Source organism: Pinus tabuliformis, chromosome X, assembly GCF_031772625.1.
Source record: "Pinus tabuliformis cultivar Carrire ecotype Pingquan chromosome X, CPIR1, whole genome shotgun sequence".
NCBI lineage: Eukaryota > Viridiplantae > Streptophyta > Pinopsida > Pinales > Pinaceae > Pinus > Pinus tabuliformis.
This window is the reverse complement of record NC_142308.1, coordinates 166,912,912-166,931,285: the sequence shown is the minus strand read 5'-3', so window position 1 is coordinate 166,931,285 and position 18,374 is coordinate 166,912,912. Positions and strand designations below refer to the sequence as shown.

At 36.0% G+C, this 18,374-nt stretch overlaps 1 pseudogene; it reads right to left on the bottom strand.

Annotated features, from left to right (window-relative positions):
* Positions 1-9,571: 9,571 nt before the first annotated feature.
* The window catches only part of LOC149138981 (LRR receptor-like serine/threonine-protein kinase ER1), a 143,890-nt pseudogene continuing 135,087 nt past the window's right edge, over positions 9,572-18,374 (bottom strand).

Sequence of the window (18,374 nt, the reverse complement as noted above, 5' to 3'; positions counted from 1 at the left end):
AAGTTTGATGGCTAACTGGCTGTCAATGAATAACGATGTAGCTTCTACCTGTCAATTTCACATGCTGCTTCCCATGCTGAAATGTACTCTGCTTCTGTTGAAGAAGTGGCCACTGTAGCTTGTTTCTTACAACTCCAAGATACTGCTGTTGATCCCATGTTCATTAAATAACCTGATGTTGATGCTCGATCATCAATACTCCCAGCAAAGTCGGCATCAGAATATCCACCAAGTACAAAATTTTTAGTCTTTGTGTAAAGAAGACCAAAATCTTTTGTTCCTTGGATATATCGAAGAACTATTTTGGCTACATTCCAGTGGCTGTCTCATGGTTCCTGCATAAAACGTGAAAGAATACTGACTGCATAAGATAGACCAGGACGAGTATTTGTCAAATAAATCAAGCTGCCAATCAACTGTCTGTAAGTTGTACTGTCCACCTTTTCCCCCCTTCAAATTTTGAAAGTTTCAAGTTTTGCTCCATGGGGGTGAGAACAGGCTTGCAATCTTGCATGCCAAATCACTGAAGAACCTCTGCTGCATACTTATTCTGAGAAATGAAAATATGATGTGGACGTTGGAAGACTTCAACTCCAAGATAGTAGTGAAGTAATCCCAAATCTGTCATCTTAAAACCTGCATGTAATTCCTTTTTCACCTGTGCAATATGATCATCATGGTTGCCAGTAATGATCAAATCATCTACATACATAACAAGAATGACCAGATATTTTCCCTGTTGTCGCACATAAAAAGTATCATCAGATTCACTTCGTTGAAAACCAACTTTCTTAAGGTAGTCATCCATCTTTGCATACCAAGCTCGGGGAGCTTGTTTTAATCCATATAAAGCCTTAATCAATTTGCAGACTTTATGTTCTTGTCCTTCAATTTCAAAACCTGGCGGTTGGGTCATATACACTTCCTCCTGTAAATCTCCGTTGAGAAAAGAACTTTTCACATCCATTTGATGAACTTTCCATCCTTTCTGAGCGGCCAATGCAAGTGCTAATCGGATGGTGTTCCATTTAGCTGTTGAAGCAAAAGTTTCTTCATAATCAATGCCTTCTTGTTGCGTAAAACCCTTTGCGACAAGTCGTGCTTTATACTTTTCAAGTTCACGCTTCTGATTATACTTAATTCTGTAAACCCCTTTACATCCTATGGGTTTAACATTTGCTGGACAATCAACAAGTTTCCAAGTGTTGTTATCAATTACTGCTTGATATTCTTCAACCATAGCCTGTTGCCATTCTTTATGTTTTACTGCTTCTTTTTATGTGGAAGGTTCAGTAAAATCATTTGCTATCAAGGAAAAATTGCTTTCACTTCTATGTGCCCTTCTAGTGCCAGTTTTATTCTATTCATCAGGCTTTACATCTTCCAAAAGTTGAACTGCCCATTTCGGAAGTTGGTGCTCACTTGTTTGTGCTTCTGTAAAGTCCCCATCATTGTAAAGAGGATTAATATAAACTGATTTTCGTCGTTCAGGTGAAGAATGTGGAGAATCACTGTCAGAAGAACTGCTGCTGCTTGGAGATGCGGATGAACTGCTAGAATATCCAGATGATGTTGTTGATGTAGATGGACTGGATGACTCATCTTCAGAGGAAGGAAAATCAAGTTCATACCAATTTGGTGAAGTTGGTAGACTTTGCATTTTTCCATTTCTTTTACTTCCTTTGGTTTCTAACTTGTGAAGAAGGTTTTCAATTTCTTCAGCACTCTTACTCTCTGTTTCATCAAAAATGACATCCCTGCTCACAATGAATTTTCCATTGGTCCAAAGACAATACCCTTTCTTCTCATCAGAATAGCCAATCATTATGCATTTTAAACTTCTTGAGTCAAGCTTAGTTCGTTTTTCTTTCGGAACTAAGGCATAACACACTGAACCAAAAAATCTAAGATGTTTAACTCGAGGTTTGAAACCAAACCAAGCTTCATAAGGTGTGATTCCATCTAAAGAAGCAGTTGGAGATCTGTTTCTTAAGTAGACAGCTGTATGTATTGCTTTCGCCTAATATGTTGGACTTAACCTCTTGAATGTTAACATGGATCTTGCCACTCCTAAAAAAGTGTGATTCATTCTTTCGAATACTCCATTTTGCTGTGGAGTGTAAACATTAGTGAGATGTCGTCTTATGCTATTTTCACTGCAATAAGTTTTGAATTCATTTGAAGTGAATTCTCCCCCATTATCCGTCCTGAGAGTACCTATCTTTTCTTTGACTTCATTTTCAACAAGTTGGTGAAAAATTTTAAACTTATCAAATGCTTCTGACTTGTTCTTCAAGAAGTAAACCCAAGTCATTCTGCTGAAATCATCAATGAATAGTAAGAAATATTTGCAACCACCAAATGAAGTTTGTAGTGGACCACAAACATCACTGTGAACTAGTTGTAGCCGCCTGTTTGCACGCCATGAACTTGTTGGAAAACTTTCTCGATTTTGTTTGCCATAAATGCAAGCTTCACATTTTGCATTTTCCCTTTTGAATGTGGGAAGTCCTTTAACCATTCCTTGTTTCTGCAATTGAGAAAGAATGTCAAAATTCAAATGTCCATATCTTACATGCCATAATCTTATAGGTGAAATACCTGTAGTCACTGCCCCTGCAAAATCAGAATGCCTTGGAATAACTGTCCCTTCATCCGTAACAGTTTTCCATCTTCATAACCTGTCATGACTGCTTCCAAGTTCTGTTTGATTGAATTAATCTTGAATAAACCATCTTCCATAATCACCTGATGTCCTGCTTGTCGAATCATGACTAAAGAGAGCAAATTTTTCTTAAAACTGGGTACATACCATACATTGGAAATCATTTTTTCTCCAATGCCAGGGAGAAAAACTTTTACTGCTCCTTTGCCATAAGGAGTATGTTTTGTATCATCAGCAAGAAAAATGGAATTAAGTTGGCAATCTTGAAAATTCCAGAAAAAATCACGTCGACAAGTCATGTGCTGAGTTGCCCCGGAATCCAAGATCTAGGCATCTTCATAGTCACTTCTAAGATGGGATGAAAGTTGTGATGATGGTGAGGAAGTAAAAACATATTCTTAGTTATCTTCATCTTGATCATTGCCAAATTGCGCTGAATGTTGCTGAAACTTGGGAATTTTATTAAGTGAAGTTCGACAATCTTCAACATAATGGCAAACTTTGTTACATCTTCAACACACAATTTGACTTAAGTCTCTTCCTCTTCCTGAAGATTGTCCTCTGCCTCTGCTTTGACTTCTATTTTGAGATTGTCCTCTACCTTGATTATTATATCCTTGTTCTTGAAAATTGCCTCTTCCTTGGTTGTTTCCTCTACCTTGAAAATTATTTCTTCCTCCTCTGTTAAAAGAGTTTCCTCTACTTTGGCTTCGACCTTGATTATCTGCTGCTTGATTCTGATTCCACCTGCCTCTTCCTCGAGAACTATCTACTAATGACTTACTAGTGCTGGCCTCTGTGAGAAAAACATCTTCACCAACTTTCTTCTTCTTCCCAAAAGTTTTATCATGTTGACTCAACATTTCACAAAGCTCATCAAACTTTAGTTTCTCTAATTTCCCAGTTACTTGTAGAGTCTCTAAAAAATGCATATAGGAAGAAGGAAGCCCAGCAATTACAATTGTGACCATAAAGCTATCATCAATTGTGGGAAAACCAACATTAATAATTTCTTGCCTGATATTCTTAAGTCTTGAGAGATATTCAAGAACATCACCGCCTTCAGTTAATTTTTGTTGCAACAATTTTAATTGTAGATCGACTTTCTTTGATTCAGGCTGAGTATCAAAGAGGTCTTTAAAAGTTTTCAAAGTAGTCCATGCATCTAAAGCATTTTCTATATGGACATACATTTCATCATTCACAGGCGATTTAATAAGAGCTAAGGCTTTAGCATTCTTGATTTCCCATTTTGCTAGTGCAGCTGCATCTATGGGTTTATTTGGCTTAACATCTCCATCACATATTCCCTGCCATAATTCATTGTAAATGAGTTTGCTTTCAATGAGTCGATGCCATGTTTTATAAGATTTGGTGCCTTCAACTTTGTCGGAATCAGAAAACAAATTAATCAACTTAGACATTTTTAGCGTTGAGACTTCACACCATGAATCAAGCTCCAAAAAACTGAAGATGCGCAACACACAACGCAAACAACATGATCTATCGGGGCTTGGCCTTTACCCTCGAATAGTCGTCAAAACAGGAGAAAATTGACTGAGCTTTGCACTTGGTTCTAGTCAATTTCTCAAATTTTTACAAGGCAACTTTCAAAATTTGATTTTTACAATGGTGCTTTTGCACAATCTGGTAAAAAACATTTACCCCCCCTCAAAGTAAAAATACTTTGAGTTACAATGTGATGATCCCAATTAAAAAATAACTTCTTGAAAGAAAATTACCCAACACACCTTACTTCTCCAATTTACAAATTACAAATAAAACTCCTTATTACTCCAAAAATTTCAAAAATTTCAAAACACCACCCTTATTACTCCATGACATGGCTTTAAAAAAATACTTTTAAAAACCTCACTTATCACTCTATTACAAAGCTTTAAAAAACACTTTTATAAAGCTCACCTTATTTGTCACCAACAAATGCTTCCTGGTAAAGATGTTGCTGCATTATTTAATCGGAAATCTGGGCTTATTGTATGCAGCAGCAAAAACAAGCGTGGGGCATTTCATGTTTTCCATACTTCTTGCCTTATAGATTGGGTTCTCTTGTGTGAATCAAAAATTTGGCTATCTCACTTGAATGGCAGCAAAGGCACTCGGAAAAGTAGATGGTCCGTTTTTGACCAACGGAATAGAATTTGTGGTGTGAAACAAATCAATGGATGCAGGGGCAGCAACAACAATTGTGCTTCAATTTTCTGTCCTGAATGCCAGGGCACTGGTCTCAAAACAAGAAGTGGTTAGTTGGAGGTTCCACGATATAGGCTTGCATAGATATTCGATTGGATATTGGAGTTAATTCAATCTCGGAAGTTGTGGATTGATCATCCTGAACAGCTGCAAGAATGTGCCACTGGACTTTTATTCCGTCCTTATAATATTTGATGATATTCAGTTCATGAGTGGCTGTTGGATCGACCTCAAGCAAGCGTTCAGATCCAACAGGCTGTCGGATTGATGCTCACCTCCAGGCATCGAACGCGGCCTCCTCCACGCTGCTGCAATTTCACGCAGAGATCTCGTAGCGCTCTTGCAATCATTCACTGATCAATTTATAATCAATTATCCGTACTGCGTGAATCTTTTGCTTCCTTTTCTAGTCCAAAACGCTTTAGACCCAAGTTCTTTGGCGCTGAATGGGTTCTTACAGATTCTGCCGGGGGTAAGATTACTGGTGTAGAGCATTATCTGAAGAAGAACAAGTAGCAGAGGGAAGGATGGCAGTTTCTTGGATAATAATATAGAAATTTTCACTAATCCAGCAACGCTTCATTAATTTCACTAATTCTCCTTTTTTTATTGTTTTATAATAATACAAAAATTGGTTTTCAGATTTAACAATCTAAAAACAATAATAAAATTTCTTTTCTTTTGAACAAAAAAGGGACAAATTCCATACCAATCATATGCTGTGCAATTCAATGGAGTTTTTCACAAACTTGTAGAGCTGGAATCTCCTCTTCACATCCATTGTAGCATTACTGGAGCTCTGATACCACAATAATGGCATAAGTGTCCTCAGACACGTAATTTTATTAATCATAAAAAAAACAATTACATAATTGATTTTGCAAGAGTTTACACCCGAACAACACAAACACTCTTGCAATGAGCTATTTATAAGCTCCATGTCCTAACTACCTCTAATTATGGATCACTTATTAAATAACAAGTGTCCATTTACAATAAATGCTATTCAAACCAACTAGCTAACTAATATCCTAAAATAGAGCCTAAGATACGACACATTTAGAGAGTCATATCTAGTTACAACAATATGCTAATTCTAAAAGTCTCCATTAAATAATTAAACATTCTAGAATAATAATTATTAATTTAATATCTTAAATTAATAATTATTTTATTCTAATTTTATAACCTATGATAAAATTGTATTTTTGGATCATCTAACAAAAATAAAAATAAAAAATTCGTCCAAAACCGACTTTCCTAGCCAAAGTTATGGCCATTTAAAGTTTCTTCAGTTTGCCCCTAGAAAAACTCCAGCTAAGTTTAGTTAACTCCAGTTAGCTCCGCCAATTATGGCGGGTCCGCCAAATTTGGCGCTCGTGCCAAAATTCCGCCAACTTAACTGCAGTTACATTTAATGTTTGGTGGTTGACTCGGAGTTCGTGCCAGGCAGAATATTCCTTTTTTAATTTTATTTTTTGAAAAATTAAAATTTCTAATGTTATGGACAAATTCTTCTTTTGTCCATAACTTCCTCATACGACGACCGTTTTTCGAACCGTTTGCGGCGTTGGAATCAGGAAGAAGAGAAATTTCCATTCATTCAACTTCGAACCAGTTCTAAGCACTTTAAATTTTGAGCATTTTACGACACTTAGGACATGAGCACCTGATCAGGCAAGAACTTACCTCTTAACTTTGCTACCATTCGGCTCCAGTTCTTGATTGGCTGCTTACCAAGTCTCTTTCTTTCCGCCTACACACCATACCACCAGAGTGCTGCATGGCCTTTTAACTTGGTGACAGCAAACTTTACTTTCTTCTCATCCTCTGTTTCCTCGTAATCGAAGAATTTCTCCATGCTGTTAATACAGTCAATCAATTCTTCTGGGTTCAGTCCTCCTTGATATACCGGTACTATTTGGTTCCATGGCCTGGCTATGGATTTTAACACTGACTGAAAGAACTTCATCTCAGGAGTAACCTGTACAGCCTCCTCCTCTTCAGCAGCTTCAATTTCGGGCTCACTGACATCTCCATCATCTATATTTCTATCCAAAGTTAATGCATCCACTCTAGCTCGCAGCTCTTCTACTGTTTCCATTAGTTCAGCATTTGCAGCACGTCATCCTCTTCCACCACGTCCTCGTCCTCTTCCAACTCTGAAAGCCATCCTTCTTCTGCTCCTGAGATTCAATTTAATGTCAGTTGATGGCTCTGATACCACTAATGACAGCGAGCGTGCAGGTGTTAGAGACAATCTTCCTAATCTACCTGCAAGTTCTTCGATGTCTTGATCAATTTCCCTTTCTTCTGTTCTGGGCGCATCAGTCATTAAACTGATATTTCATTTCTAAAAAAAAACCCCACTGTCGTGCTTTATTAACAAACTGTGGCTCTTCAGGGAATTTCTTAAAATAAATACCTCATTGGTGGACTTATGCACACAATATATATATATCCATGCTATCTATATGCTCACGGTATGTTCTCCCCTTCCTCTTTGATCGGCGACGGTTATAAGCTAGATTTTACCATGGACAAAGGTTCTTATATTATGGACCGACGGCTATACTATTTTAGGGTCGATATATATATATATATATATATATATATATATATATATATATATATATATATATATAAGTCGGCTATATACCTCCGCCCTTTATGTTGGTTTCGGCCGATGTATATACAAGTCGGCGATCGCTCAAACAATGATCTTATTCCTTCCGAATCAATGGACCCGATACACTTATATGTAGCCTTTAATAATTCGCCAGTTCCGCTATTCGGTGGTCGATTCAATCAACACTTCCCCGCCTCCGAAATGACGGACTCAGTGATATGGATATATTGCAGTTTATATTAATTCGGCTCCCAAATTTGGAACTCGGCCCTTTGTCACGCTATGGCTCCTTTCCAACAGAAAGGCTTTGTAAACTGAACACACGACTAACGTTTTAAAGGACCTCTTGACGCCGATATGGTCTCGGAACTACAATGGTAAGAACTTACAGTTATAAATTTCCAAGTCACTTAATGGGCATTTCAAGAGTTCTTGCTATAACCGGAATATATGCGCAACTGAAATTCAAAGCCTGTAAAAACATAAAATGAAAGGGAAAATGACTTCAATGGCTAATATACAGTATTGTAGCATGTGAAACCCAGTCATCGATTCAACACTATTAAAGCGCCACACAATAATCTACCCATGCATATTACAGAGTCGTTTAATAAGAGACACCGAGAGAACAATTTTTTTTCCAAATTAATACTATGGCACTCGCCCCTCTCCTCTGTCTGATGAGAGCTTTGCTGCCTCTTTATTTATAACTAAGGATAGGCCCTCTCGGTCCTTATCTGATACAAAGAAAAGCATTCTTTATAGGATGATTTAAAGCTTGAAGGCTTTGTTACAAATAGCATGATTTATTGCTAGAATTTATTCTATTTTTTAACTAAGAAAGCATAGAAATTGCAGGCTAAAGGAACCCACTCCCTTGCCTATAGATTTTTTATTTTATTTTTTGAATAATTTGGAAGATGTTTCCCCTCTGAGTCACATGCTCCCGCATCAATAAACAATTGTCAGTTCAGAAAATCAATAGCCAGATGTTTGAAAACAAAGATAAAAAGGCATTTGCATCATATTAGGTGGATAACCTATTCATTTTTCACAAGACAACTCTTATTTGGTTGAAGAAATAACATGTGCCATCTTGCCATCTGTTGTGGGTGTCAATCCAATCCACCCCATCCCTCACACACAAATAGTTGAAGCATAGTACTAATAAGCATACACAAGATAAAAATTATTGCCATATTTAAATTTCACCTAAGCAGCAATTCACCTCAATATTAAAAAAAAAAAAAAAATCCAGAGGATTTTCCATTCTATTTTGTTGGTGATTTAATCTAACAAGGAAAAATATGCATAGATTCTTCCCTCAACAGTATGTGTAGACCCACGTAGAGAGTACAGTTGTCTAATGACCATTGAGACCCAAGTTGAGAGCATGATTTTTCCTATGGGGATTAGTTCGACCCCAAAGCTTGGCAAGGGAAAAATCATTAAACAAGAAAGATGAAAACAATACTCACTTCTTGCAAGAAAAATTACATTGAAGGACTTATATTTAATAAAGAAACATACAATATTATTCATGTACACAGATATTCACCATTAACAGTTTTAAATGTATATATTGTTGTCATGCTACGAAGGAAAGAGGACTTCATTCTAAACCGTATAAGGTCTTTGTATCTAAGGGAAGAGGGATGAAATAAGTTACTTGTATCTTCTTTCAACAATGTTTCCCACCTTAAAGCAACAATAATTAGGTTCAATTTTGGGTACTACACAATATCCTATTGGATGTCATATATAGGTTGCTAAACTTCAATTAGGAAACCAATCTAGCAACAAAAATGTTACAAATATTATAACTGGCATCTCTGTAAAACCATGCACAAAGAATTTTCTCATAATAGAGGGCACTCTCGTTTTATCTAGCTACAAAGCTTTGACTTTTCTAGTAGACTCTATTCCACAAACAAAATTGCAAAATGTGAGCTTGGAGTGTAAGAGGCTAGCTTTATTTTCCACTGGCAGCAATATGGTAGAATGGACAATTGGATACACTTTTGATTGTGAGCTCCATCTGAGGCTTTTTCAAGCATTCATAATAGTCAAATAGTGTTTTGTGAGATAACCTTGCCAAATATCATAAACAAATGTCCATCAAAAGTGCTTCTCATGCTTCTTATAACATCTTTGTGATTTCCTTCCACATACTCATCCAAATATATCCTGTAGTTATTGTTGGGGGATGGTTGGTTTACTCAGATACTTGGAGCTTGTTTAGAAGTAGGTACTAATGAATACAAAACTATGGTAACCTCATGCATGTTGGGATGGTCAAAAGGTTGTCTCATTGTGCAAAGCAGTGCAAGCTGGAAGATATTTCTTACAACCCCAAGATCTGTGCAAGTTGTTGCTACTTCTTCATCTACAATTTCCATTACTGTATCATTGTCGGATTTTGATAGAATTTGCATTCAAATTCCCATGTCAAAGCAACCAAGGTTATTTCTTTATTTTCTTCATCCATGCAACATCTCAAGACAAGCAAGCTTCACAATTGAAAAAAAGACAATCCCAACTAAAGAAAATTCAGTCATTATCATCTTACCAACTGAAGCAAATTAGAGTCCTTATCCACAATTTTCCTCCCTATGAGTAGCTCTAAAAGAACAATGTCATAGTTGTACACATCATATTTCTTGTTAAGCCTAGATGTCCTTGCATATTCAAGGTCAATATAACTAATAGTACCCATAACATAGGTAGAGGTGTGGGTTTTTGCAAAAGATATACACTTGGCAATGCTCAAGATTAAAAAATATGCTTCAAATTGTTATCTAAGACAATGGTGGAAATTTTTACATCTCTGTAAATAATACATGGGTTACAATCATGATGGAGATATGCTAGATGTTGTGCAACACCCAAAGAAATCCTTAGATGCATGTTTCAGTCTATCTTAATATTCTTTGAAGATCCTGCATACAAGATGCATTTCTTGGGTTCTCCAAGTAAACCATTAGAAAACATTCACTATATATGAAAGGTTGGTTAGAATCTTCTACTAAAGCCTATATGACTATTATACATGTAAATTTCTAGATAGGTTTTTCCATCCATTTCACTCACCATGTAAGATGTTCCATAGACTTCCATTCACCATGTAGTCATAGAACAACAAATTTCCATGTGGAGAAAGAGAATAACCATGCAAACTCACAAGATTCTGATGCTTGATGCTTCCAACAGTCTTAAACTTAGTTTCAAATTGGCGCAAACTTTGTGGATAGTGCGTGTATAGTCTTTTAATAGCAATTGGCTTCCAATTCTTGAGAACACATTTATAAATTGTGCTTGTAGCACAATAACCAATTACATATTTCTCATTCAAATTTTTTGTGATTTTCATTATGTCATCATACATGTGGAGGGCCATGTCCATGTGCAATCTTACTAGCCTTGGAGAACCTAGTTAAGACATCAAAGCATTTTTTAAAAAAGGGACACATATTGATGTTGATATAATTCTCAAGTCCATGATATAATCCAGAGAAATAATACCTTGGCCCATTTTTTTTGTTGACCCTTTGGTAAATCATTTAGGGTGATTTGAATGGGAGAGAGCTATAATGATCAAACACACTAACAAAACTGAACCCAACGAGATGCAAACAATAGATGGTGTTGAGACTAAAGTTGTACATTTTCAAAATCAACTTAATACTCTTAAAAATATAATTTAACAGAAACTTTGATCACAAAACAAAACTAATCTATGGATTCGAAAGTTTAGTTAATGTTTCACGCTTTGATTGTTTGGAGTACATCCCACAAAGTTATCCAATCCAATTGCCACAGAGACCTGGATTTCCTAAAAAATTGTTGAAATAATCAATCCCATTAGGTGAAATACACAAATCCACTAATTACCAGAAATAATACCAAATTTAATCCAATAATTTTTTTTTACAGTATATCTACACCTTTTTGAGGTAAATCTTGTAAAGTTCTTTATGACATGAATATTACGAGACAAATTGTTGTAGGAGAGATTTATGTGAAATGATTGAAATCATTTCCAGTATAAATTAGTACACGTACTAGAAATATGAATATTATTTCCTTTGTAATTTCACAAAAAAAATGAACTTAGAATAGGCGATGGGATTCAGATGAATTATTACAGTGTAGTAAGGATGAAAAAATGGTCAATTGGTATGACACCTGCCTTGATAAATTGTTGTTATTCAATATCTTGTATATGATCCAACTCCAGAGTTATTTTTAGAATAACTATGAACCTATTAAATAAATTGTATTTTATAAGTCATTCCAAGGAACTTACAGTGAGACCAAATTTTGTAGCTATTCAAGTTCTTGAGGAATGAGACCTAATAATTAGTTAGCAAAAAGGTCTTTGCATTGAAGAGATACCACGACATGTTACTATGTTGTTAAAGTGGTAATGGGTACAATAATTAATGATGTGGATGAAACAAATTATAGCACACCATGTTACTATGTTGTTAAAGTGGTAATGGGTACAATAATTAATGATGTGCACGAAACAAATTATAGCACACGTTTGCAAGCTACACAACATAAATCAAGTACAAAGGACTTACATATCCCCGATGCCTCTCAGGTTTCCAAATTCTGCTAGGAGAAAACCACTCAGTTTATTTCCACTCAAATTCCTTGAATTCACAATCTAATAGAGATCAAAAGTATTAATATAACATCTACCCATAGAAACTTGGTTAAAAAAAATGTGAAGCTCAAAATTTTGAAAGATGCTCCAAATCCCCAAGAGATCCCAGAATAGGTCTAGAAATATTATTTTTAGAGAGGTCCCTAAAAATTCACATCAGATCAGAGATCAATAAAAAAGGATATTCTACCTTTGGTCCTTTAGAGAAATTATGTTTCTAGATGAAATTTTAAGGGGGAGTTGTTGACGGTGCTCGACTCGCCAACATTCAGGGGATCACCTTGGTATGATGTCCCAACTAGACCTCACACCATTTGGTGTGGGAGTCCCATCCAGTATGATGGCCCAGTCTCCATTATCTTAAATGTTTGCCTTAGATCTTACTAGTTAGCACAGGATAGTTGTCTGCTTTGTATTCTAGTAGCAAGGTTCGCATGCCTAGTGATTGTAAGTGTTACTTGTGTTAAGGTTCTTTCACCACAGAGGGAGAGGGTGGGAGTAAGTCTCAATTCAGATGGGGGAAACCCTAACTCTGTTAGGAATACACAACACAACAGGATGTGTGCAGCTTCCGTAGGAGAAGTCCACGCGGATGCAGCAGTCACAACACAAAAGGGAAGGTAACATGTACAACACTCAGCATATGAGTCTACACGACTGTGATGATCATTATAGAAAGTTTATGTGAAAGGTATATCTGATGTCTAGGGAGGTAACCAACATGGGCATGACAACATTAACAACTCATACAACACATTTTCATTAATATATAAGTAGTAGAATAGATGAATGAGTTCAAGTGTTAAACACGGGTTAAAGCACCATGTATTACAAGTGTTCAAAATTAGTATTAAAAACAATTAAAACACGTGTGAAAATGTGGTGTCCTATTAGCGGGCTTTTGAATTAAGTGAAAGTTCCAAGACATATCGATAGACCATAGATCACTAACCCCGTGGATGGGGCGTTGGAGCCACTACTTACTCCTCAAAGAAAATATTACAGATTCTCAAGGCTATGTGGGAGGAGCCAAAGTGAAAAAGTCCTTTGCATGTACAAATAAGGGATATTTATAGCCAAGGGTAAGATTGACCCTTGTGATTGTTCGACTTCCCTCATGACTGTTTGACTTTCATGACCATTCAACTTTACATGACTCTTCAGATGATAAGTGGGTCTCTTTGTTAGGTCCCTATACTACTAGTGTAACCCATTATTGTTATTAGTAAAACCCCATTATTATATTGTTGTGCCCATGTAGTCCCCATATTGTTATTATTGTGCCCCATATAAGCCCACTATTGTCATTATTGTGCCTTTATATTATTATTGTTATGTTGGTTCTGATTATATTATGGCCCCTTAGACTCTTATATGTAGAAATGAGGTCTTGTCATTTGTATCATCCAATTATTCATTTGTGTAATGTAAAGGAGGTTTCCTCCTCGAATAGTTTGAATTCTAAGGTGTTTATCTATATTTTCTATCTTTTTTTGAGCTAGTTTCATAACATTTGATATCAAAGCTTTGGATTCTAGGGTTTCGCTACTCCAAACAGGTCATCGTCAAATTTTCGCTATAACTTGTTTTTTGCAATGTTTCAGAAGATAAAACAAAAACCCATTTGAGCTGAAATTGTTCTGATCTTCGGTTCCAAATTTCATAGCTTGTAGTGCTATATTTTTGGAGATATGATATGAGGGATTTAGGGCTGTTGCAGACTCCCAAATTACATTCCAAACAGGTTACCTGGGGAAAATCATCATAACTTTTGTTTTGAGCATCAGATTGAAATTTCGTAAGAATTTTTCAGAAAAAGGACTGCCCTTAGTTTTTTGTATATCAGTTTCAGGTACTAAGGTTGAAATAATGACATGTGGCACTTCGTACAAATGCGCTCTACTGAACTAGTCTATAATCAGGTCACTGTGGGAGATTTGACATAACTCTTCCACGGAGAATCCAATCTTGATCAGACTTGCGAAGTTAGAAAGAGGACTCAAAGGGATACTGCAAGACATGATTTTAGATATTATAGATTCACAGTTATAGAGATACAACAGATTCAATATCAAGCTCTTACAAAGTGAAAAAACGAGTGCGTAGTTTTTTTAAATTTTGCATAAGATTGGTTTGAAAGATTAGTTTGAAGGAATTCAAAGGGAATAGTGAAGAATTATTAGAATTAATTGATACCCCAAAGAAAGAAAATGGAAACACCTAGTAAGAAACCTAAAAGCTCTAGCATGACTTGTGAAGAAAAGGAAGAAATGCAACATGATATATCAAAATTACAAGACCAAGTACAATAAATTTCACTCTCACAAAAGGTAATGGAAGCCAAGATGAATGGCATGGAAGCTAATATGAATGGTGTGAAAGTTAATATGGATGGCATGGAAGCTAATATGGATGGCATGGGCACTAAGATGAATGGCATGGACGCTAATATGGAAGAATTGAAGATAAATTTGAATAAGTTGCTACAAGAAATGGTTACTAATGGTGAAAGGGTAGTAAAGGAAACTCATGATGAGAACAAAAAAAATGTTAGTCATGATTTCATAGACTCTAATGTTGGATTGAAGACCCACCATGTTCCAAAAATCGATATGAAGAGGTTTGATGGCTAGGATCCAAGAACATGGATACTATAAATGGGGCAATTTTTCGATCTCCATAATGTGCAAAACACACAAAAGGTACGTATTGTAAATTTATATTTGGAACCAAATCAGTTTGTATGGTATCAATAGCTTTGCTCTCGTAAATAAATTTTCACTTGGGCAATTTTTACGAAATAAATCATAGCACATTATGAGGATACAAAAAGAAACACCTTTTTTAGCCAATTGATAAATCTCAAACAAAAGGGTTCAAAGATGGAGCACATTGAGGACTTCCAAAAATTGAACATAAGGCTAAAAGATATTCCATATAAGCATAGGATTGATGTGTTCATAGGGACTTTAAAGGATAATATCCAACATGAGGTTCGCCTTTGGGAACTTGATTCATTGGAGAAGGTGTTAAGGTTAGTAAGAAAAATGGAAAGAAATATTATGGAAACCAGGAAGCCTACCACTCACAACTATAAAGATGGAAGTGTTGTTGCCCCTAGACTTCCACAACCTACAAGGTTGACACCACAACAATTGGAATAAAAAAGAGCAAAAGGGCTTTGTTAAAATTGTGATAGAAAATACATTAAAGGTCATAAGTGTGTTGAGAAGAAATTATTCTACATAGATTGTGAAGAGGAGGAAGAAAAAAAATAAGAAATGTCAAAAGAAGAGGATATACTCCAGGAAAAAACCCTAGATAAAGAAGAAATGAATCCGACCATATCTTGTAATGCATTGGTAGGAATTACCACTCCTCAAGCTATCAAGATAGAAGGACATATCAAGAAGAAAAAGGTAATAGGGTTGATTGATTCGGGAAGTATCCATAATTTTTTTCATTGTAAGATTGCCAAGGAATTGAAGTGCTTCCTATATCTAGCACCAGAGTGTCAAGTGATGGTTGTAAGTGGAGGAACCATAAATTGCTCTGGAAAGTGCCATAATATCAAGCTATCCATGGGAGAATATGTATTGAATAGCACAATTATTTCCATTCCAATGGGTGTTTTTGATGTTGTACTAGGAGTCCAATGGCTACAATCCTTGGGTACAATAGCTTTTAATTTTCAAGAAATTTTCATGAAATTTTGTGCAGAAGGAAAGGAAGTTGAATTAAGGGGTATTTCAAGGAAAACTGGAAATCTAATAAGCTCTAAAGGTATGAAAAAGCTTCTAAAGAAGGAACAATGAGGCATAATTGCACAATTATGTTCGCTAGAGGTTCCCACATCGAAATCATCTATTTCTCCAAATCTACAAAAAGACTTGGACAATCATTCCAAGGTATTTGAGACTCCTAAAGGCCTCCCACCTATTTTTGATCATGATCATGCTATTCATTTGATTCCAGGAAGTGGTCCCCCAAACATCAGGACGTATAGATATCCCTATGCCCAAAAGAGTGAAATTGAACGTATGGTTGCAGAAATGCTAGAGTCTGGTATAATTCAACCTAGTCAAATTGTGTTCTCTACTCCATGCTATTCATTTGATTCCAGGAAGTGGTCCTCCAAACATCAGGCCGTATAGATATCCCTATGCCCAAAAGAGTGAAATTGAACGTATGGTTGCAGAAATGCTAGAGGCTGGTATAATTCAACCTAGTCAAAGTTATTTCTCTGCTCCAGTAGTACTGGTGCACAAGAAAGATGGAGCATGGTGCATGTGTCCAGATTGTAGGGAGCTCAACAAGCTCACTATTAAAGATAAATTTCCCATTCTTGTCATTGATGGTTTATTGGATGAATTGCATGGATCAATTTACTTCACCAAGTTGGATCTTCGTTCAGGATATCATCAAATCAAAATGAAGACTGAAGACATTCCAAAAACAACATTTAGAACTCATGAGGGTCATTATGAATTTTTGGTCATGCCTTTTGTCCTTACCAATGCACCTTCTACATTTCAAGGTTTGATGAATTCCATTTTCAAACCCACCCTTAGAAAATTTGTTTTAGTATTTTTTGATGATATACTAATCTACAGCAAGTCTTGGAAGGATCATGTTCAACATGTTGACAGGGTGCTCAAACTATTGGAGGAGAAACAATTATATGCAAAAAGATTCAAATGTTTCTTTGTAGTACAAGAGGTGGAATATCTGGGTCATATTATATCTCATGAAGGTGTTAAGGTAGACCCTAGAAAAATTAAAGCCATTAAGGAATGGAAAATTCCCACATCTAAAAAGCATCTGCGAGGAGTTCTCAGGTTGACAGGGTATTATCGCAAATTTGTTAATAATTATGGGAGAATAGTAGCACCTCTAACACCATTATTGAAGAAAGATGCATTTTCATGGACTCCAAAAGTAGCAAAGGCCTTTGAACAGGCAATGTGCCAAGAACCGATCTTAGCTACGTCAGACTTCACAAAAACCTTTATTGTGGAATGTGATGCTTCAAGAAATGGAACTGGTGTTGTTTTAATGCAATATTAAATTCCCATTGCTTTCGAAAGTCGTCCAATCAAAGGAAAGTATTTACAAAAAGCTATTTATGAGAAGGAAATGTTGGCAATACTACATGAACTTAAGAAATTGTGACCCTACCTAATGGGAAGACACTTCAAGGTAAAAATGGATCATGATAGTCTTAAATACTTTTAGAACAAAGATTATCTTTAGAAGAACAAAAAAAATGGGTCACAAATATGTTGGTTTATGACTTTGAAATCATCTACGCAAAAGGGAGGCAATATCTTGTTGCAGATGCACTCTCAAGAAATGATGAGGATGTGGAAGCATTGTTTTGTGCTATTTCTATTATCCAACTAGATTGGATAAATGAAGCAAGAGATGAATGGAAGAAGGATGAAGAAGTGTGGCCCCTCATTCAAAAGTTGCAGAAGATCCCAGTTGAAACAATATTGCCAGAACTTGACGAGGAAGGAAAAATCATATTGAAACCTAGAGCAGTCACTGAAACAAGAACCTGACAACTAAAAAATCGATCAATTGCAGAGTATCTCATTAAGTGAAAGAACTTACTTGCTAATGATTCCACATGGAAGGACAAGAATTTTATACAGAAGCATCATGAACTACTCAAGCGTTGAGGATGATAATTTTTGAAGGAGAGGGGCATGTTAGGTACCTATACTACTAGTGTAACCCATTATTGTTATTAGTACAACCCCCTTATTATATTGTTGTGCCCATGTAGTCCCCATATTGTTATTATTGTGCCCCATAGAAGCCCACTATTGTCATTATTGTGGCTTTACATTATTATTGTTATGTCGCTTTGATTATATTATGACCCCTTAGACTCCTATATATATAAAGGAGGTCTTGTCATTTGTATCATCTAAGAATTGTTCATTTGTGTAATGTAAAGGAGGTTGGCCCCTCGAAGAGGTTGAATTCTAAGGCGTTGATCTATCTTTTCTGTCTTTTTGTGAGCTAGCTTCATAACACTCTTGGACTTCCACGTTGCATTATATTTATTTACAATAGTATGGCCCACAGTACTGATGTGGCTGACATGAATAATGAAACAACTTGACATGATAGTGCTAGTAGGTTCATGTTATTGGTGTGCATGTTGAGCTGAAATGTTGCTAAGTGAT